Source organism: Notothenia rossii, assembly GCF_949606895.1.
Source record: "Notothenia rossii genome assembly, chromosome: 1".
Classification (NCBI taxonomy): Eukaryota; Metazoa; Chordata; class Actinopteri; order Perciformes; family Nototheniidae; genus Notothenia; species Notothenia rossii.
Genome location: NC_136912.1, coordinates 63,077,912 through 63,101,472, shown reverse-complemented (window position 1 = coordinate 63,101,472; position 23,561 = coordinate 63,077,912). Strand labels below are relative to the sequence as shown.

The window sequence follows — 23,561 nt, the reverse complement described above, 5'->3', positions numbered from 1 at the left end:
GTACAATTGGCCCAGTCTCCTCTGATGTTACACTGCAACCTGCCTGTGAGACAGAGTCCAACCACACAGTCTGTGCGTCCAACACATGTCCTGCAACACACATGCTGCAACCTGCCTGTAAGACAGAGTCCAACCACACATGTCCAACACATAGGCCTAATAATAATAATAATACATTATATTTATAGCCTATAGGCCTAACGCTTTTCTAAAACTCAAAGACGCTTACACATGTCCCGCAATACACATGCTGCAGCTGCCCAGCTGCTCACTGTTTGTAAAAGTAAATAAAGTATTTTCATTTCAATAATGTACTTTCTGCTTCATAAACAATACTGACATCCCTGTGCTCTGGGGGTCCGGGGATGTGAGTACAGCGCGAGGACACAGGGAGGTTGCTTCGCTTCATAAAGGAAATGGCTGTCAATATTAACAACACAGGAGCTAAAACGCTTAATAACCTTCATTACGTGTTAGAGAAAGAACATAAGAAAGTTTGACAAAGATGAGGCTGTTAAACGGGCAGCGGATCCGCTGTGCATAGAAAGAGAGAGAGAGAGAGAGAGAGAAGCTGAGCTGCACCGTGCAGCGATCAGCTGATACGGAGCATAGAGAGAGAGAGCTGCAGTGCAGTCCGCGGGGCTCGGCCTCGCCTCCTGTCCTCACAACTCTTATCAATCCCGGGACCGGACAATTGTTATTTGTTCCTACTCGGAACCGAGTTTTGCTTCCCAACCCTGCCACTGTGCTACACTTCCCGCCCCACCCCGCCCCCCTCCACCGAGATTTCTAAACGAACAATGGCGGACACGTACAATTTGCAAATTAGTTCTGCCTTTTTTAAACTAAATGTATCAATAATTCGACAATAAATCAGGGCAAAAACGTCACTTGTCCGCCGGACAAGTCAATTGAAAGATCTACTTGTCCGATATTGTAAATAACACGTCCCGGACGGTGGGACGTGTACTTTTTCGCATGCTGAAATTTCAGTTGTTGCTGTTTTGATAACTTTGTGTTTTAAACAGAGGGTGTGGAGATCTTCATATGTTGAATACTTAAAACGAAAGTTAGCTATAATCAAATATCATCAATTATATTCTTGTATAACCCAAAATGAAAATGCTTCATATTTTTGGTTTTTCTATATTTACAGTATAAACAAAACACAAGTGGTTTGTTAAATTGAATGTAAGGCCTATAATGATCTATGGGTGTCATTGATAAGAGAGTAGGCAGTTTCTTCCCTCTCCTCTCACAGCAGTACACAGGGAGGGGGGCTCCGGACTTAAGGAGAAATACATTGAGGCCTCAAAAAGGTGGTTATGTCATAGCCAGTTGTGTAGTGGGGATTTTTTTACTGGGGGGGCGCTATTTTAATTAGGTCATCCCAAACAATGCAACACAAGTGCGCACGCGCGCAGTGCACTCACAAAACGGGCAGACAGGTCCACAGAAACTACCGGTATGCTTAGTCCTACTACTGTACTGCAAAAAGCAGACGACGCTGCGCTCAACACACGCAGGCTCAAAACCATGGACACACTGGCACATAAGTTACATAAACAATTGATAGGCCTAAGTTTCATAAGCTACAGTATTGCAACTAAGCAGAGAGCGCTGCTTCTCTCTCTCTCTCCATCTCCACTTTCAAAATCTATTTAAAACTCATAACAAACAAACACAATTCCCAAAGTTGTCCTGAAATTAACTTATTAAATAAACGAAACGAAAAATATAGTCTACTTATGCAAACAACAATGAATCTGGACTTGAAATGATTCTGATTAGGCCTAGCCTATACATTGCAAATAAGCAGACAGCGCTGCTTCTCTCTCTCTCTCTCTCTCTCTCTCTCTCTTCACTTTCAAAATCTATTTAAAACTCATAACAAACAAACACAATTCCCAAAGTTGTCCTGAAATTAACTTATTAAATAAACGAGATGAAAAATATAGCCTACTTATGCAAACAACATTGAATCTGGACTTGAAATGATTCTGATAGGCCTAGCCTACATTGCAAATAAGCAGACAGCGCTGCTTCACACACCAGTGATGCAAACACAGGTATGGTGAAAAAAGAGAGAACTATTCGAAGCAGGAAAAAAACAGCGTAGTATACCATCTGACAAAGGCCTGTGCTATAATGCTTCAATTAACTGTTCTTTATAATATACTCAGATCAATAGGAGACAGAGATGTTAAGTTATAAATCAAGGGTTTTATTATTATTTACAGCAGGGGTGGGGAACCTTTTTCCTTTCAATTTTTACAACATCCTCCGAGGGCCGTACAAATGATTGAACTCAACCTCTGCTTAAAAAAACTAAAATCACAGCCAATTCATTTCGCCTTTCTTTCATGCTGTGAAAAAGAAAAGGCTTTCAATGACTCGCGCATGCATGCATGCATGCATGCATGTGCACGGTGTGGCATGATCACCAAAACAGCAAGATATGGACACAAGATGTGTGCAAATGTATTTAGTATCCATGTGAACATGATTTAAGTGGGGGGGACCTAACCTCCTCTAGGGGGTTCCGGGGGCATGCTCCCTCGGGAAGTTTTTTTTTAAATATCAAAGTTAAAAGCATCAATCTGGTGCACTTTGAGAGCAACATGAGGAGATCTATGGGTACATCTTTCAACACCCATTTGAAACAGACCTGTAAGCAGATTTTTGTTTTGGGATATTTTACGAATCACTCACCTTTTAAACTCTATTCTTGTTATTTTTAACAACTTTTTTGTTACTGTCATATAGTATTTTATACCTGTTTTTCATTCAGTCTCTAATGTCTCATTAATAATTATAATGATCATATCAAGGTGTGCCTTAACCTCACTGAGCTGAGGTTATTTGAGCCTCTCAGGAGAGAGCTCTCTTCCACCTGGTTGTAGAAAAGCTCTTTAAATTTGTTAGCATAGCTAGCTAACCAGATGCTAATAACAGATCGCCACTGTGCTTACAACTAAAGACACAGCCTAGCAAACACTGCGGCATGTGTACGGCTCCTTATGGGTACTGCAATATTTGAAGAGCTGGAGCGGCGTTCTGTTGCTCTCCGTCAGCACTCCTTTCAGACGAGACATAACCACGTGAAGACACGTCACGTGTTGTGTTCAAGGAACCTGTCCTTGGCCAGGAAAAAACAGGCACTCGCTTGTTTAATTATTTTGCGATCTAGATTTCTTCTTCTTTTTTTAAGTGAGAAGTTGTCCGTCAGTCGGACGGACTAACGGACGGACGAATTGACGCACCCCCCCCCCCCAAAACGAAAACTCTTCGGTTCTCCACGAATTACACAAGTCGCCCAAAGCAGCGTTAAAAAAGCGGGAGGCGCCGAAAAGCGACTAATTTGCATCACTGGACACACACACACACACACACACACACACACACACACACACACACACGAATGCGATATGATATCCGGAAAAAAAATTCAGTTTAGTATGGCCGAAGACACTACACTACCCATAATCCCCAGCTATCGTTTGGGACTACAGTCCCGTTGACAAACCCTGTGATTAATCTTCAAGCTCTGGGATTGGATGTTGGAGTGGCAGTGTGCCAAGGTTAAGCCGAGCGTCAAGCTCTTTGAAATGGAACGAAACCACGGCAGACTTTTCAAAACTGGACTCGAACGCCCCCCGAGAACTACACATGCTGGCTATTGTGTTTCGCAACATGTTCTCTATGGCACGTCTCTACTGGGAATTGTAGTTTTAAAAGACGTTTTAGTTTTTCCCAAAATTAGAAGTTGACAGTAGTAAACTGTGTAGGCCTACAGCCCTGGAGGTTTAGGCAATAGGAAACATGTTGTTGTGTACAAATTTAAAACATGTAATTACTAAATGGGGGAAAATCGCTTGTATCCATAATGGGCAGCATTAATATGTACCCACATGACAGCCCACTACAATTCAGAGGTTAACCTATTTTTACTCCACTACATTTATTTTAGTTACTTTGCAGATTCTGATTAATGATGTGAAATATAAACAACCCTTAAAGCAGACTTTAGTTACACCTGAATAAAATTCAGGGAAAGGTGATTGTCAAGTGCCAACAATCAGGAGAGATATTTGATAGTTGGTGCTTGAGAAGACTAAACATTTATCTGCAGATCTCTATAAAGTATATTAATTACTCGCTATTCTCTACTAATAGTTAATTAAAAACTGTATATAATAGCTATTTTGCACATCCCTTTCAAGATTCCAAGATTTTCTAAGATTTATTGACATACAGTATCATATACACAACTACGGTGTAGTTATGCAATGAATGAAAAACTTGGAACACAGGTTCCTCAACAGTGCATTACAAGACATCTATCAATATGTGTGTACCTCCACCGTTAAACTGTCATATTCTGCACATTTCTTATACTATCTACATACATAAGAGTATAATTAATGTGTATAATATCAGTTAAAATAAGTGCTTCAACATAGTTAACATTGCAGGAAAGCAATATATTAGACACTAAGTATTTTGTCAGGCTTAATATTTATCTTTAGATAGATACCCCCAAAGCTTTTTTTTTATTTGAAAGAAGACCTTAACCTAAAGTATTCTTTAATGTGTTAATAAAGGTTAATTAGTTTGTCTGTTTTGCACATCCTCCTATTAATATCTTTGTAGGCTACATCCAGCACTAAACTGTTTTATTGTAGAGATCACTTTCAGTATCTTCTTGATTTTTTATATTCTATATTTCTATCATTGACCTTCTACTTTCCCCCTATGAAAGTATGTACTCTTAATATTTTTTCATCAAATAACATTATTCAACAAAAATAACATTATTCAACAACAATTATTCAATAACGTGCTTTAACCACTAGGCGGTGCACACAAGGTACACACAGCATACTAATAATAACTTTGTATTATTATAGGACACTTATGTATGTATAACATCTGAAGATGTATAGTTTTATTCATGTTTTTACATAATTGTACAGGATATTGCTATACTATTTCTCATCTACCAATTGGATCAAATATAAAAGTCAGCCGAATTACTATTGATACTGGAGGAGACGTATTTTGTGAAAAGAAATGCAAGATGTTGTTTAATTGTTGATATATATTTATGATCCACTTCACATATTCAGTTTTGGCGGCAGTTCTTCAAGTTTGTCCAGAAGTCTTCTCATCAGGGCTCTATAAATAAAGAACTACGGCAGATGTGTAATATGTAATGCAGCCGAACCGTGTATTACAATGCCGTTATGTGATGACTTCCAAAGAGAAAAGCAAGAACACTCGGAATAAAGTATTATTTTTTTTTTATTATTTTTTTTTCAGATAACATATCACATTAACATCATATCCCAACATGCGTTGCGGCTAAAACATCCAATCAACAAGCTTCAAGCTGAGGATCTGGGTAATCTGTTCAGTGGGTTTGTGGTGTGTATCGTCCGAAATGTCCCTAGGCCTACGTCTGTTTCCGGCGACTTTATTTACGGCTAAAAAGCATGCTAAGAAGCCCAAGATTATAGAATTAAACGAATAAATAAAAACAAGGATAATTATGTGTTATTGTTGAGTAAATAACAGTGTGTTATTTAGAAAAGAATAACAAATTAGAAGGAAAAAAACACTGGCATGTAACTTACGTTAGAAATAGAATTGTTTTGAATAATAGATGAGTTAAATCTACGTCACTTTACAGCCCCGCCCACTTTTGGGGAAACCAACGCTGTCATTTGAACGGCGATTAAGCCTGAAGCCACAGAGATCTTCTGTTACTGTCCTTTCTTCTTAGAGGAAGTACAGAAACACGTAACTCTGGATTTGTTTTAATGTTTGAGGTGCAATAAACGACAAAGCAGCTTTTTGGCATGTAAAAACTATTATGGCGAAATTACAGCCTCACCTACTGATTTCAAATATGTGCTCTAAAATGATATTTATAAATGATTATTATCATAATTATAAGCAAGACAATAAATGGCAAAGATATGTAGAAAATAAACGTATTTAAGATACGTTCATAACAAACGTAACCTGGGAGAAAATATGTTTCAAGAAGATATGTAGAAAATAAACTTATTTAAGATATGTTAATAACGAACGTAACGTGGGAGAAAATACGTTTCCAGCTAAACGTAATTGAGAGTGGGGTTTAGTTCTGTGGGAACGTAATTTTTAGGAGACGGCATGGTCTGAGCTGGTGGCCAGTTGTCGCGTCCCAGGACTTTTAGTTGAGCGAGCAAATTAACATAGTCTGAGTCCGACTGGGCCTGCGAGGCTGCTCCACGAAATGATGCAGTTGTGAACATTCTATGGCTAAGGTTGTTGCTTAGACTCAGAATAAATTGTTGACGATTGATGGCGACGATTTTGGAGTTGTCTGTGAGCTCAACTGTACCCAGTCTTCCTTCTGATATGGCATTTTCAGCTGCAAGGACCTTGGTCCCAGGTCGCTCCCCCAGTCCATTGATAAAACGAATGCTCCGGTGGATCAGTTTGTCGGCGTAGACTACTGATGTTGTGCATTCTGACAACAGGGCTCAACTCATTCAGTGTATCACACTAAGCCCTAAATCTAAAAGGAACTGGTTTGAAGTCAGCCGCTTCAACAGACCTTCATACAGCTTTCTATCGTTTGCTGATCATTTCTCATTTGTCATCGCAAAGCTAAAGTGTGCACATAGTGACTCAAAGTTGTTCCAAACAGCGGATACTGTGCGATAAGAACTGGCCACCCATCTCGTGCTCAACACACAGCCTATTTTTCCTATTTGTTGATGCAAGTCAGCAGCACACTCAGCCAGTTCTCGTTGGTTTAGGGGTGATCTGCTGTACACAGTGTATAATTTGTCCATAAACGCCTGGAAATGGTTCACACCACTCACGTCAGACACCGTGTCCCCCACAGCCAGCTCCAAACAATGATTTAGGCAATGCCAGGTGACTATATTAGGGTACAGTTCAGAAAGCTGTTTGGCTACACCTGATTTTTGTCCCAATATGACACTTGCTCCATCACTTGCAAATGAAATTAAATGCTTCTTCAAGTAAGCGTCATCGAAGCCATGTCCTTGGAGGCATTTCAACAAGTGCTGCATAATTGTGTCGGCTCTCTGGCTCTCAAATCCAGAAACATAAAATGTGGTTCACAGCTCTTGTCCGTTTCACATTTGAGGTACACAATCAATGTAGTTTTACATCCCAGACTCATTGACTCATCTATAAGAATATAAACTTTACCTTCTATAGCTTGGATTCTTTGGCATACTTTTTTACGCATCTCTGAACTTATATGGTCAATTATCTGTGCTGCACTGTACCTGGAGTGCAAACCGATGCCTATGTCAACCCCATTTTCATGTTGTAACTCCAGTATCCATAGTTGTCCAGAAATGGTCTGTCGTTCTTTGCCAAGTAGTAAGCAGACCGAAATACAGCACATGTAGCTTTCAGCTTTGATGCATTCATATTGTCACAGACCTTCTCAAGTGTTTCCTTTTTTGCGTTGTCTTGAATCCGCTGTGCAGCAGTGTGTCCATTTGATTCTTTGTGTTTAGTAAAAAGAATTCTGAGGGACCTCAACATGCCGCTCTTGTCTCTTCCACTGTAAGTGACTGTGTAGGAACGCCATTCATCTGCCAATCTTGAACCTTGCGTTTTGAAGGCTGATAAATCCGAAATGGAAGAGCAAACTTTGCATCCCATTTTCCAGCTTTGCATTCTATCCACGGGTATGCCTCTTGTTTCGTCCGCCACATGTCCTCCGTCCATACTTCTGGGAAAGGTGAGCTTGAGCTAGCCAGGGGAACGTTGCTAGCATAGCTAACGTTGACGTTAGTGCTAGCATTATCCACATCTTTAGGCGGCTCTCCTGATGATGTACTAGTAGCAGCCTCACTTGTAGCTTCTGTGCTGCTAGCCTCTTTCTTTTTGTGAATGATATTCTTTTTAGAAAAGAAGTCAAGTATTGAATGTTTTCCTGCCATTGTAGAGCTTTCTCGTTAGCGTTCTTGAGGGAAAAAGCTGCCGCCAAATCACTGACACACCCCCAGTTCGCTGCGGGGTCACGAGCGTGATGACGAATCATAATTTTTTAGGAAATCGTTTTTATTTTGTATTATAATTACTGTGAAATGTATTATGTTTTTGTCATTATTACAACAAATACACACTTGCAACTGATAACACTGGCAATGATTTTATATTTATTAGACTATTAAAAAAAAAAATGTCATGCTCCAAATAAGTGGGGGTGTACCCCCGCGTCCAATGCCCACTACACCACTGGTCATAGCCGAGAATAATATTTTGCAAGTCCTGCAGGGGTCATGTCCTTTTTACACAAACATGGGAAGGTGTGTCTTATGCCATAGCCCAGGGGTCGGCAACCCGCGGCCCTCGAGCCGCATGCGGCCCTTTAAGCCCTCTGCTCCGGCTCCCTTGAGCTTAGACAAAAATAAGAAGGAAATAAAATAAAAGTATTTGTAGGACTATTTATATTTTCTTGCATGGTTGAAAATGTTTCGTATTTTGTATTTTGAGGTGATACTTTGACACATAAATAAAAAACAAAACGGGTTTAATTAGGTCAACTAAAATATGCGTCACATCCTGCTACGGTCCCGCACTAGCGTCTTTTCTTGCAGGTGAATAACCTGACACCTGGCTCGATGAGCGAACTATGGATGCCTCAAAGAAAAGTATCGGAGGAACACAAGATTTAATTCTGCGTGGACAGAGTTATATGTTTTCATAGCAAAATAAGCTGGTTTACCGGTATGTTTGATATGTAGAGAGAAGTTGTCAAAGGTGCTGCAGCCTTTACGTATCGAGGAACAACACAGGAGAGGATGACAGCTGACGATCTTCAGTCATAATTCAATGGGGTATGTAATCTATTTCAGAAAACACTTTTTGTGATATTCCATGGAATGCTCTTAACGTCCCGATAGCAATGAATATATTAAATGCTTTGACAATAAATACATAAAAAAATGTATCTCTGGAAGCCGTAGCGCTGCAAAAAGCACGACCAATCATTTGATGACTGGATGGCCTACCTGCCATTCAGCCTTCCATCTCGTGCACAAACTTATCTCGTGCCCTAAATTGGTTATGTGCGCGTTCGTGTGTGTTGGAGGAAGAGACATATTTTTTCCGGTTGTGTATTTTCAAATTCTAGCGCACTCGAGCTGGTTTCTCCATTCTTACCTACCCTACCTTTAACTCTTTTTAGGTTGCAGCTATATGTTTTATTTATTTCAAAGTGGGCCCATTTTAATTATATTTGTTTTCCTTCAAATGTGCAGAGGACTCCCCAAGTGCTGTGTTTAATTTATTTTAAAGTAGGCCTGTGTATTATTTGTAATTCTCCTTATAGGAGTTCTTTGTTTCTTATTAGAGGTTAAAAGTGTTATATCATGTAATAAATAGCCTAATAAATGCAAAACAAACTCTAGTTTTTGTCTGATACAACAATAAATACAACTTTATAAGCTATCAAGCTATGAAATATGTTTTGCGGCTCCGGACAATATTTTTTGGGAAAAACAAGCAAAAGGGCTCTTTTGGTCAACAAGGTTGCAGGCCCCTGCCATAGCCAATAGAATATGTCTGGTCATGTCCAGTCCTGTACATCAGAGGTCATGCCAAGTTTCCACAAATATGGGTGTGGACAACACACTCTCACTCCATAATCGTCCAGGAGCGATGCTTGTTCAGGGTCCCGTGGCGTGCAGTTGTGACACTCCTAGGCTCCTTCAGCTTAATAAAGGGACGCAAATAGCTTTCAACTGATTGAAATGTATTCCCATCTGCGGCGGGATTTGACGCTCATGGAAGCACGGCATTCGTTTGTGTCGGCTGCCCTTAAAGGCAATGTGAGCGTCCATTCCCATTGGATAACGGAGAATTGTACACCCGGAAGTAAGTATTCCCCTAACTGTCGATTGATTTTACAGTGATATCTGCACTACTCATCGACTAAAAAACATTAGATTATCCTTGTTAATTACACAACATTGATTGGTTTAAATTGTGTGCAATGCTTTTGTATTTTTCCCCTTCGATTCAGAGAAAAAATTTTTTTTCGGAGTAAAGGATGGCAGAATACTACTACACTACTCAGAATCCCCAGCTATCGTTTAGGACTACACCATGTGCTCTGTTTGACAAGCCCTGTGATTAGTTCTCAAGCTCTGTGATTGGTTGACCTCCAACTGCATTCCATTCATTCCAATGGCTGGCGTCTATGTCACGTGATTTTCAAATTTCTCCCTGCACATGGCCGAACTTCGTTTTATTCTCGGTGGAAAATGCTTATTTTAAATTAGTTTGGCCATTAAAATGCGTTTTGATGTCATTTGATGCAAGAAATATGAGTTGTTATTTCAGATTATGTGTGCAGCGGATGTACATGATCTTTAGTTTGCTATTTATTACGAAGATTACTTCAGGAAATTGTGTCCATACAACGTTTTCATTATTACCAAGGTGGTTGCTAGGGACGCTGCTATCGATATTATTTCTGTTATGATGTGTAACTGTTTAATGGTGTTAAATTTATTGCTGCCCCTTTTCCAGTCAATGTATAGTGTTGGTCCACAGCGCAAACATATTAGTTTAACAAAATCCGAATCTACAATTGTGGCATAGATACGTTATTTTCCCCTGTGCAATTCTCCATTTACTCAACAATAACACATAATTATCCTTGTGTTTATTTATTTGTTTGATTAATAAACACAAGTTGGAGTCCGTCAGGACAGAGGGCCGAACAGCTCATTTGCTTTAGAGAATATTACACCCGGAAGTAAGTATTCTCTCCGCTTCGCTTGACGAACCCCGTGATAGTCCTCAAGCTCTGTGATAAGAGATTCTGCTCCGAGGGTTACGCCGAGTGTCGAACAGCACTTGAAATGGGATGGAACCACGGCAGATTGTCCAAAACTGGATTTGAACGGGTCCACCCCGTCCCCGCCTCTCCAACCCCGTCCCCAGAACTACACATGCTGGCTATTCTGTTTCGCAACATGTTCTCTATCTATGGCACATCTCTACTGGGAGTTGTAGTTTTAAAAGACGTTTTCGTATTTCCCATAATAAGAAGTTGCCAGAATTAAACTGTGTACATCCCTGGAGGTTTAGGGGATAGGAAACACTCAAATTTAAAACATATAATTGATAAATGGGTGAAAATTGCTTGTGCCCATAATAGGCAGCATTAATATATATACCCACATGCCAGCTAAGGTCAGAAGAGCTTTATTTAACAGCTGTTCTTATGTCTGTGACCCTTCCTGTTGTTAATTGATAAGCCTGAAACATGCACTTGTCAAGGTTCAGAGGCAAATTTTGCAAATATGACAGTAGCCGTCGATCATCTTAAGATAAGATATACTTTATTGATCCCAAGTTGGAAACATTTGTGTGACATCAGCATGTGTAACAGTTGTAAATATGCAGTGGTGTTTATTTGTAAATCATTTAGTATAATCACACAAATTCTGTGTTTTATATTTAATAATTCTGTGTTCTTTATTTATTGATTGTTCAATGCCTGACAAGGTAGGAGATGAAAAACTTGGGTCGCAGGTCCCTCAACAGTGCATTACAAGACATCTATCAATATGTGTCTATACCTCCACCATTAAACTGTCATATTCTGCACATTTCTTATACTATCTACATACATCTTATAAGAGTATAATATGCGTATAATATGTATAATATCAGTTTGCTGGAGGTATACTCACATATTGATAGATGTCTTGTAATGCACTGTTGAGGAACCTGCGACCCAAGTTTTTCATTCATTGCATAACTACACCGTTTGTGTGTATGATATGTCAATAAACCTTAGAAAATCTTGAAAGGGATGTGCAAAATCGTCATTATATACAGTCTTTAATTAACTATTAGTAGATAATAACGAGTAATGAATATACTTTATAGGGATCCTATTAATATCTAATAATAAAAATAATGAAATTCAATAACATGCTTTAACCACTAGGTGTCCCTTTATATCAGCTGTGCACCTTTATGGTGTAAATATAGCCTATCTACCAATTGGATCAAATATAAAAGTCAGCCAAATTAGTGTTGATACTGCAGGAGACGTATCGTGTGAAAAGAATTGTAAGATGTTGTTTAATTGCTGATATATTTATGATCCACGTCACGTTTTCAGTGTTGGCGGCAGTAGGCCTGTCGCGATAATCGATAAATTGACTTATCGTACGATAAATAAAATGGACTCGATAACTTTTCTGAGCTCGATAAATTGCCGTTTACATAAAGATGTGACCATCATTTTAGCCTGGAGCGCTGTGGCTGCCAGGCGCGCTGTGAGGGGCGGGGCTGACACACAGCCAGGTCAGGACACTCCGCGTGCACATGCAGCAGCGTCGCAGCCAAATTAATAATAGAGCGACAAGCGGGAAACAACGTGTGACTTACTCGCGGGGCATTTAAAGTGAAATGGAATTGGTTACAAAACCTAACTACACATCTCGATTCTCCGGTGTGGCAGTATTTTGGATTCAAACCAAATCAACGAGGCGAACCTACGGACTTGAATGAGCCGGGCGGTGTGTCGCATTGGTTTAAAAAAGGTAGCGACAAAAGCAGGCAATACCACGCATTTTAAACCACCTAAAACACAACCACCCCATTCCGTTTTCCCAGCTGGGAGCAAACACGGCAGCTGGAGATGGAGAGCCCCCGCCCGACAATGCAAACATGTTGGTGTTCCTTGCTCGAAAACTTAGAAAAACAGATTTGGATATGGCCTGCTGAGGAATCTGGGTCTTTGACAGTGAACTGTACACTTGACTTGTTTTAAGGAGGGTTTTTTTGCTTATATATATATATATATATATATATATATATATATATATAATATATATATATATATATATATATATATATATATATGAGAGAGAGAGAGAGCTCTATTTTCCAGCCTGACTCTATTTAATTTATTGTTTTGGTTGTGTGTGATTTAATTAATTTATTATAATTTAATTAATTTGTTTTATTTATTATATATCATTTATATATTTTAATATTATTTCACATTTCATTTGCAATGTTGAATGTTCAATAAAAAGTTAAGTTTGAAAGGATGTACTTGAATTATTATTATATATTATCATTATGTCTAAAATGGTCTTAAAACGGCGCCGACAATATTATCGTTTATCGCAATAATTTCCAGAAAAATTTATCGTCCAACACAATTAATTATCGTGACAGGCCTAGGCGGCAGTTCCTCATGTTTGTCTAGAAGTCTTCTCACCAGGGCTCTATAAATAGAGAACTAAGGCAGATATGTAATATTTAATGCAGCCGAACCGTGTATTACAATGCCTTTATGTGATGACTTTCAAAGAGAAAAGCAAGCACACTCGGAATAAAGTATTATTATTATTTTAATTTTTTATTCGTTCTGTTTCCGGTATTTGTTTATGACGATGTGAGATGTGAGACTGGGTTGGAGAGTTGCACAGGGGAAAACAACGTATCTATGCCACAATTTTAGCTGCGGATTTTGTTAAACTAATACGTTTGCGCTGTGGACCAACACTATAAATTGACGGGGAAGGGGGTAGCAATAAAGATAACACCATTAAACAGATACACAACATAAGACAAATAATATCGATAGCAGTGTCCCGAGCAACCACCTTGGTAACAATTAAAACGTTTTATAGACACAATTTCCTGAAGTAATCTTCATAATAACCAGCAAACTAAAGATCATGTACATCCACTGCACACATAATCTGAAATAACAACTCATATTTCTCGCATCAAATGACATCAAAACGCATTTTAATGGCCAAACTAACCTTAATATAGGCATTTTCCACTGAGAATAAAGCGAAGTTCGGCCATGTTTTGTTTTGAAGATCACGGGACATAGCCATTGGAATGAATGGTGAAAAAAAACGTAGGGATCTTACAATTTCAGGGGCGTTTTTGTAGAAATACTACGTCCCAAGTTGTGGACCAACGTAGTTATTACACGTTTTTTCGTGAGACTGGGTTGTCTATACCGCTCGATGAAGATTGGTGTAGGATAATGGTCAGGAGGCGAGGTCTCCTTTTATACGGAAGTGAGATGCTCGCACATTCAGGTAGGCCCGCCCCGGGGCCGGCTACGTCTATAGAAATCTCAGTAGGTGATTGCTTGCATGATAAGGTAGTACCCATAGAGTCCAGTAGAGGGCTCCGCCTGTGTTAATATAACAAGGGTTACAATACGTAACCCGGCGTTTCATCCCTCCGATTCTATTTAGAATCTTCTTTTAGAATCTTCAACAATGCGTTGTTGGATTATACTACCCCCAAAAAAATATATATTTGTATATATAATAATAATAATAATAATAATAATAATAATAATAATAATAATAATAATATATATGTAATAATACATAGTGAGTTCGGGAAACATGCACTGCTAATGTGAAAATTTAAAACAAAGAGTTTAGGGTTCAAGTGATAGTCATTGACTTTACAGAGGTGTATGTTTTCTTAATGATTTATGTGTTCATTTGGAAGCAAAACTTACGTTTTAGTATTTTATTTCTTAATAATGATTTATTTCTTATATTTTGCCAACAGCGTAAGGTGAGTCATTGACAGTCAAAAGCAATATTAAAAAAACTAAATTGACATCATTAAAAACAATCATAGTGTACATTATCTGACTCAGTTGCCAATATAGTCTGAAGCGACATCCAACAACCAGACACATATTGTATCTTCACAGTCACTTTTTAAATACCTGGTTAAATAAAGGCTACAAACAAATATAACGACATAAAGCCACAGCTTGACACATTGGCACTCATCCAACATAAAGTATTTCAATAAATAATCTGCACATTGAGCAGAAATCTCTGCCATTAAAAGTACTAATACAACATGAAATGCATGTGATCTCTTGTAGTCAGTCTGGTAATAACATGAACAAGAACACGTACCGAAGAGCAAATCATGAGGAAGCCGTTGGCACCTGGCAACTGAAGCAGGAGCAGCCAACATGGCAGGACTAAATATTGACTGAGGCACGCTTCACTGCCAACTCGGTCTATAAAAGTTAACCGGCCCTGAGTCAATATTTGCTTCTGCTGTATGTACGCTGTCTGGCTGGTTGTTGTTTGAGACAGGGTTTTCAGTAGCAGCGCCCTCTTAGCTCAAAATACATTGAAATCAACACTGGTGATAAGATCAGTGGTGGGAAATGTCAACATTGACAGCAAAGAATCAAAACTTCAGATTTAAATCTACACTCTTTCCTGAATTGGTTCCATTAGTTCCCACAGGGAGGTGAAGGTGCCCCAAAGGGTCAAAAGTTGACAACAAGATATTAAACAGAAGAAAATGCATTTTTGGACACTTTAAACGTCGGGTTAGCTTCGTTTTTAAAAGTCACGGTTAAAGGGGTCCAAAATTGCTGAAGTATAGTGGACGCTAGACATACAATTAGCCAGATTTACCTTTTTAAAAGAAAAACATATTAGAGTAAATGGAGCCTCAGCCTCGTATGAGCCAGCCAATAGCCTGAAGTCTCTTAGCTTTACATGTTGTTTGGCCCAGTTGCTTCATCCATAACTTAGTTTGGTAAATAATTATTTAGAACAAGGTTGTTTTAAAAAGGTAATATTTTAGCATTTTTGTATTGAACAAAAGTTATATTCCTCTCTTAGATAAGGACTGAACATTGAACTGCTTTTATATTGAAATTGGAAATAGTGCAAGTTTCAAATAGTTGCTATTTTGTAGTTAGTAGCAAGTGAAAATATTATTTTTATACCGGCTGCAATAAAAATGGTTGCCAGCTAATTCTTTGAACAAAAATGTATAGAAGGAGTTTTAGATTGTCCCAGCCATAGGCGCGGGAAGGTATTTTGAGTGGGGGTGCTGGACTCCAGTGAACACTATTACGGGCACTATAGAGCACGCACAAAAGCGTGAGCACCAGGGGCGCTAGAGTGGAATGTTCTACTGCAACACTCCCCACACGCAAACACACAGTACACCCGCGACTGCTAAAATGAAGGCTCGATAATCAACTCACGGCATATATATAAGATGTTTTTTAAATATTGAAGTTAAAAGCATCAATCTGGCACATATTTAAAAAAAGGGGGTACAACGAGCAGAAACAGATTTGCTGCCGATATGGCGTCAAATGGCGGCGGACCCACAGAAAGTTGCTATTGTAATAAATTCAAATCAATGTTTATATGGTGTAATTTAAATTAAATACACTGTTTTAATTAAAGCTGTTCTATTCTGAAAACCGAATGTTCAGAACATGGCTTCCGGTTTCTGGGAGTAAAAGACGTCATTTCATGGCTTCCGGTTTCTGGGAGTAAAAGACGTCATTTCCCGGTTTGCATGTGGTTAATGTTACGTTTTTCAGAAAAAGTGAATGTAAGGTGAAAATGACACGACTTTAACACTACACTTATTGACGCTGAGATGTTATTATTGCTGAATATTAAATGAATGTACCGTTTTATTTTTGAAAAAAAGCTAAGGAAAATCCAGTTGTTTGCATGACAATAATAATAATACATTTGATTTATATAGCACACTTTAAAGACAAACGTTATCTCAAGGTGCTTCACAAAGCTATAAGGAAAAATAAGTAAAAAGATATCTAAAAGGAGCATATTGGATTAAAAATGGCAATATAAAAATAAAAGGTTAAGAGCATGAGAGTTATGACTTCACTTCCGGCTTCACGTTATATGTTTACAGCCGTCAGAATGTATAGAATAAAAAGTAATGAATGAGAATAAGAGCAGGAAAGGCTTGTGGTGTTACACATTAAACACACAACGTCTAAATCTTCTTACATTATGCAAAATGAATCCAGAGAAACGAAGCCGGGAGGAAGACCCGCCCATCATTGAAGCAGACAATGAGAAGAGGAGCCAGGAATCACATGTATACACACGCAGCACATGCTGTGAAGACCTGTTTTGTTTGTTCCAAAACCACGTTACTTAATTAAATTGCTCATTTGAATTTTTCCGAGACTCCATTGTCTTTTTTTTTACTTCCTCCTGGACTCGGGAACAACGAACACGATCTACACTATCAGAAACAATGCCTGACGTGTTTTCGACGTAATCTCGTCTTTGTTTATATTAGCAAGCCTCGCTAACACTCAGAGCTAACCTGTACTGTAGAGCACATGTGTTTAAAAAGCAGGAAATAAAAAAAGAACTCACCTTGTGATAAACCCGCAAGAGAAAAAGCATTTGAGCTCCATACAGAAATAATCTCTGATGTGGTTTAGAACAGGATGGCGTTTTATCACAGCAGAATTTAACTTTATCTCCCTTAGAATTCTGATCAGGCATTAGCTCCGCCTCCTCTTTTTTTCAAGCTAAGGACCAAAGATCTGCGTTTCTCTAACAGGACTGCAAAAGAGGGGTATGAGCAGTATGAGGCATGGCTACAATGGGTGATCTGTTTGGTATTTTAAGCAAAAAACTTCACAGACATGTTTTGTATTTCTACAATATATTTTTCCGATATATAATAGGTCCACTTTAAATATTATTGATGAACGTCAAGTATACCATTAGTATCGTAGGGCAACTGCATTTGAAGGTTAATATCTAGAAAATGACAGCAATTTTTATTTTTAATTAATAATTTTCCACAGATTATTCAGCTCTGCGTGGATGCTGGTTTAAGCCTTTGAGCCTCAGAGCAGTGTCAACATAATGCATGAATAACAAATGCTTTGTATGAATTGTGCAGTATAGAATAGTATAGTTTAGAAAATAAATATCTAACAAATGTACTACAACTGTAGTTACAGCTTTACTCCTGTATGAGCACAGTGATGATGAAATGGAGGTCACCTGATTTCTGACGGAGGTGTCGCACTGGTATCAACGGTCAGACTGTTAGAGCAGTTGTCCCCTAACATGGCACCTTGCACTCCACTGCACCTCCACCATGGACGATCCATCCTTCTCCAATCTATTATTTATATTTAATGCTACTATGTTGGTTCTGACTTCTGCCTGAGACTTCAAGCTGCTTAACCTTCATTATTGAGGATAAAAATCAAGGAAATGGTGCACTTTAAAAGACAAAATATTTCAAAGTAACTTCGGAGCAAAAAGCAAAATAAGGAAAACTTGTAAATAATAAACCTTGGATGTCTTGGAAGAAGTCTTGAGGCTCTGTATTTGACTGCTCTGTGTGAGGTATCTATAACAGCAGCGTCACTGGCTCCAGGTCAGCCTCATTAGCATCTGTCAGGAGGTGGGAGGGAGCCGCTGTGTGGAAGGGGGTGTGGTTGGCAGGGAGGAGAACATTTGAGCCCTAAACCTAATGTTCAGAGATGACGATGGTAATAATCTGCTCGGGTAACTCTTTTCTAGAAGTGAAAAATGCCCAAATTTCCAAACTATTCCTTTAAGGTACGGGAAAGATTATAACCATACTGTATAAAATAAACTCTCATGGGATAATAATGTTGCTGTTTGTCATCAGAACATCTACATAAGCAACTGTATTTTTTAGCCATAAAGTTCATTATGGAATCGGTGTTTGTCCAGTCTGGTTTCCTAAAACTGTAGTGCCTAGACAACTTAAACGCATTGGCAAAGTCGTTTTAAAGGGGAAGATATTTTGTACAAGATTCTGTACCACACATGCTTTTCCATTCAGTCGAGTGAAGTCGATTTGGAGGTTGCGGTGGATATTTAAATCAAACAGACACCTGAGAAATTACCTGTCATTGTTAACTTTTAAAATGTATGTCCATAACTTAAAAAAAGTAACAAACATACTTAATTCGACCAGAACCATGATCTTTATCAAGATATTTAGTGATGTTGTTTTCTTTCAATTTGCAAGCTTATTTTTAAACTGTGACCAGGAAAACATATGCTTAATTCCAATGCATTTTAATTGTATGCAAACATATTTTGGTAGGAAGACAGGGTGCGTTTTTCTGCTTTTTTGGGGGAATTCTTATGGCCATGTGTCACCAAATATGATGTATTCCAAATTCAAAGGCAATGGATTGGGATTAGCACAACTGCCAGATGATAAATATGAAAAAGGGCTATCACAGAACATGAAGTATAAGGAGTTATTAATATCATCAATTGTTGCTTGAGTGAGGGGACGCACAATATTATGTGATGACAACTGTTTTTCATCAGCTGTTGGATTTATCTTTTTCTGTTTCTTTAATGTTGTTTATTTATTATTGGGTATTTATTTTTAGGAAAACTTTTAAATGATGGTACATGTTGAAATGTTGAACGTATGGGAATTCAAACCCTCACTTACTAATTATAAATAGAATGATACATAAAACGTTTGTACTTTTTTGAGTAGATGGGCCACGATCCAGATTGCATTGTCAGCCATTACCTAACGTCGGACCCCATGCTACTGTGGTGTCAGAAGTCTGAAACACGGGGCCTTTGACCTGTCAATGGATGATGGATATCTAAATGATTAGCTTTGTCTGCATTTATTGGGATGTCTTATTGTACCAACAGTTATAAAAACAGCATAAAAGGTGATTGTACAAGCATTTAGAAAGAAACCAAAAGAGAAGTGACAATTACTTTGACATGATGTATAACTACTGTGTGTGTAATTAAAGACCTATAAAATGGCAAAGGAACATCTCTAGAGCTATACATACGCACATACTGTCCCATACTGCATACTCAGACATCAACACTGACACACACACACACACACACACACACACACACACACACACACACACACACACACACACACACACACACACACACACACACACACACACACACACACACACACACACACACACACACACACACAGACTTCATATCAAGCAGTTTATACACGACTAGACCATTTGTCTCTGACACATAAACCTGACAGATTTCTTGAAGGCGCGATGGTCCGAGGCATGGTGAAGGCACAGGTGCTGCTGCTCTGTGTGACAGGGTTAGACTCATATGCATGCCTGCCACAACCACACACATACAAACACTGTGTCTCAGCAGTGATGTCATGGTTCTGTTTCTGAAGGTTATCTAGAGGGCATGTGTTTCTAGCCTGCAGTTGTCTTTTGCCACCTGATGGACTGCAGGGCAAACAGTGAGAGTGTGACCAGCCGTTCATTCAGTAGCTGTAACACAGCTTATAAAATGTAACACCAGCTAAATTAACTCACTGTAAAATCACCCTGGACACACAAACTAGATACTGCTACTGACTCTTTGCGCCACAAACATTTCATCGTGTTATTGCTGAGTTTGTTTGGGACGGCCATATTTCTGTAGCTGTTATATATAACTAACCTGTAAAGAGTTTTCGGCTCAAGTTGAAACTTTTATTTAATAGAGGGAATTCCAAGCCCCCAGGATGCACGCCGTAAACTGTTGAAGCAAGTCTCTGTAGTGGCCAAACGGTGGTACTACTACGCTCAAATCTGTGATGTCATTTGGGCCTTTTTCCCATTGACTTAGAGCGTATAATTACTAATTACTGACAACTAAATCAGCCACTCAGTACGAACACCTTAATAGCCCTTATTTAAATCATTAGGGTCTAAAAGTTGTCAAATGTGCTTAAAGCTGAATCCAGAGTTATTTCTCCTCTCCATTCATTCGAATAAGCCAATAGCGGGAGACTGGAGGCTTCAGAAACAACACAGTCTTACTCCCTGATATAGTCCAATAGCGACGCTTGCTCAGGGTCCTTTGGCGTGCAGTTGTGAGGCACCGAGTCTCCTTCAGCTTCGTGAACGGACGCAAAGAGCTTTCAACTGATTGCAATGTATTCCCATCGGCGGCGGTATTTGACGCTCAGGGAAGCACTGAATCGGTCAATGGAGTGCACAATGACGCGTCCTAAAACCCGGAAGTAAACTCCTTCCGGTTCCTTCGACAAAACTTTGGATGTAACGATATATCGAATATCGTGATAAATAGATGTCTCAATACCGTCGTGAGAAAATTAAGAGTTTTTTTTTTTTTTAAAACCTTTATTTAACCAGATGGTCCCATTGAGATCATCGATCTCTTTCTCAAGGGAGACCTGTCCAACATGGCAACAAGTAGGTTACAACATGAACATAAAACAACAGATAACAAAAAAGGACATGGTATTTACAGGGCTACATGTACATACCTAGAGACATTGACAAGTACCAACAGTATATTTAGATCTCGCCCTGTCAATAAGCCTCACCTTCTTGCAAAAACTGTGTGGTTTTTGAAGTGGTGGAGAGACAATGCACAGTTTGACCCACTGCTGTCACAAAAAGCTGCCAAAGCATATCTCTCTGTCCCAGCAACATCAGTACCAAGCTAGAGAGTTTTTTTCCACAGCAGGGGATATTGTAAACACCCAAACATCCCAGCTTCTACCTGGAAATGTGGACATGCTCATATTCCTAAAAGATAACCTTGATGATGCTGAGTGAGTTAGTGAGTTAGAGTTGAGTTACTTGAAAAACGTGAAACTTTATTTATTCTATTGCAGGGTCTGATTATTATATTGTTAACACTTTAAAATACTACTATCCTACTAAAATGCTGTACAAATCAGATTTACTATTTAATAAAGAATTAAGTACAAAAAAAGAAATTCACATTTTTTTCCTTTATTTTTCTATATCGCGATAAATATCGTACCGTGGACTTTTTATCGCGATATTATCGTACCATGAGTTTTTGCTATCGTTTCATCCGTAACAAAAACTCAATGCAATTTCTCCATAGGATTTTGGAAAATAGCTCGAAATAAGGTCTGTGGTTGAAACACAATTAAGAGAGGGGTCACGTTTTGTTCAGCCGGATAATATCCACATATTTACCCTACTTTTATAATTTTCGAATCATAAATCTAGTCGCCAGAAGCTAAATTCTAAAGTTATGCTATAAACGAACTACAGCAGGATCGCTGCTTCAACGTCACGCCAACTTAAGATCCATATTCAAAACTACAGATTCAAAATTGTACAAGTTGAAGCGTTTGTTTTAAGAGTTTGCAGGAGGCAAGTACTTGCTTTCAAGCAGAACAGGGCAAACAAAGTTACCGGGAGTGTTTACGTGTTCGGTGTAATGACGTAAAACGGCCTCGACTACTTCTGTAGCCCTATTCAGCCACTTGTTAAAAACCATCGTTTTTCAGACACGTAAACTCTTCAAAAATCACCAGTGGGGTCACTGCTGATGTTTTTAATGTAGTAGAACAAAACGTGATCCGTCTCTTAAATGTGTGTCAACCAAAGACCTTATTTCGAGCTATTTTCCAAAATCCTATGGAGAAATTGCATTACTTTTTTGATGAAGGAACCGGAATTGGTAAAGTGCTAACTTACTTCCGGGTTTTAGGACGCGTCACTGTGGCACTCTATGTCGGCGGCAGTTAAAGGCAATGTGAGCGTCCATTCCCATTGGATAACGGAGAATTTTACACCCGGAAATAAGTATTCTCCTTAGTGTCGATTAATTTTACAGTGATATCAAGCATACCAGGGCCGCACGAATAATGGCCGCCATGGAAGCGAAGCGTCCTCCGTGCCCTGCAGAGAGCTCTGAGCAGAGGAGTGGGAAGCCTCCTCTGGAGTGAGCGGGGCCTGTCCCCCCCCCAGAAGCGGGGGTGATGCACTGCCTTCACTGGTTGAGTTCATAACGAATGTCCTCGCGGGCACGAGAACACAGCCTTTACCAGCTACCTGCTGAACGGAAAGAGTAGAGCAATCTTCCTACTCAACAAACACAGAGAGGGATGTTAATGACCTACACCCACGTTACTAGCAGAGGGAGCGGGAGCGAGAGCACTGCTTTCATCTAGCTGGATTAAATAATGAAGTTTAACAGTACATGCAAGGCGTTAGCCAAGCGGCTGCTGCTAACAATCAAGCGAGATGAAGTCAAATAACACAAATGTTTAAGACCAGATAACTAGCTTCTAAAGAAGAGAACATCGAATAGCCGTAGTTACAGTAGTAAGCATGGCCAGTGCTTACACTGCATAGAACCGTAGTTACAGTGGTAACTATGGCCAGTACTTAAACGGCATAGCTTAGAACCGTAGATACAGTAGTAACTATGGCCAGTACTTACACGGCATAGAACCGTAGTTACAGTAGTAACTATGGCCAGTACTTACACTGCTTAGAACCGTAGTTACAGTAACTATGGCCAGTACTACACAGCTTAGAACGGTAGTTACAGTAGTAACTGTGGCCGGTGCTTAAAATTGTCAGCCAAACGGCTGCACACTAGATAATATAATATTGGGAGGATTGAATCCTCTTTAATGGCCACAGATGCAGAGCACAAAGCACAAACAGTGAAGATTGTTCTCTGCATATACTCATCCTAGTGCTAGGAGTCTAGTACTAGGAGCAGTAAATACAACGATATAGCGTGACTGCAATCAAAAACATACGCAGGGTTGGGAGGGTTACTTTGTAAATGTAATCATTTACTGATTACTGAATACATGTCTCTGAAAGTAATCCGAATACAGTTACAGTTACGCGTCTTAAAAATGTA

General features: G+C 39.1%; 1 protein-coding gene across 4 annotated transcripts in view; it reads right to left on the bottom strand.

The window, feature by feature from the left end:
• The window catches only part of s100p (S100 calcium binding protein P), a 106,646-nt gene that overhangs the window by 66,977 nt on the left and 16,108 nt on the right, over window positions 1-23,561 (bottom strand). Inside the window, exon 1 of one of the 4 annotated variants that reach the window (XM_079671163.1) lies at window positions 14,988-15,052. The exons of the other annotated variants lie outside the window; for them this stretch is intronic. The gene's annotated coding sequence lies outside the window, so the exon portion shown is untranslated. Of the gene's footprint in view, window positions 1-14,987; window positions 15,053-23,561 lie in introns of those variants that run through there. 4 annotated transcript variants of the gene reach the window in all.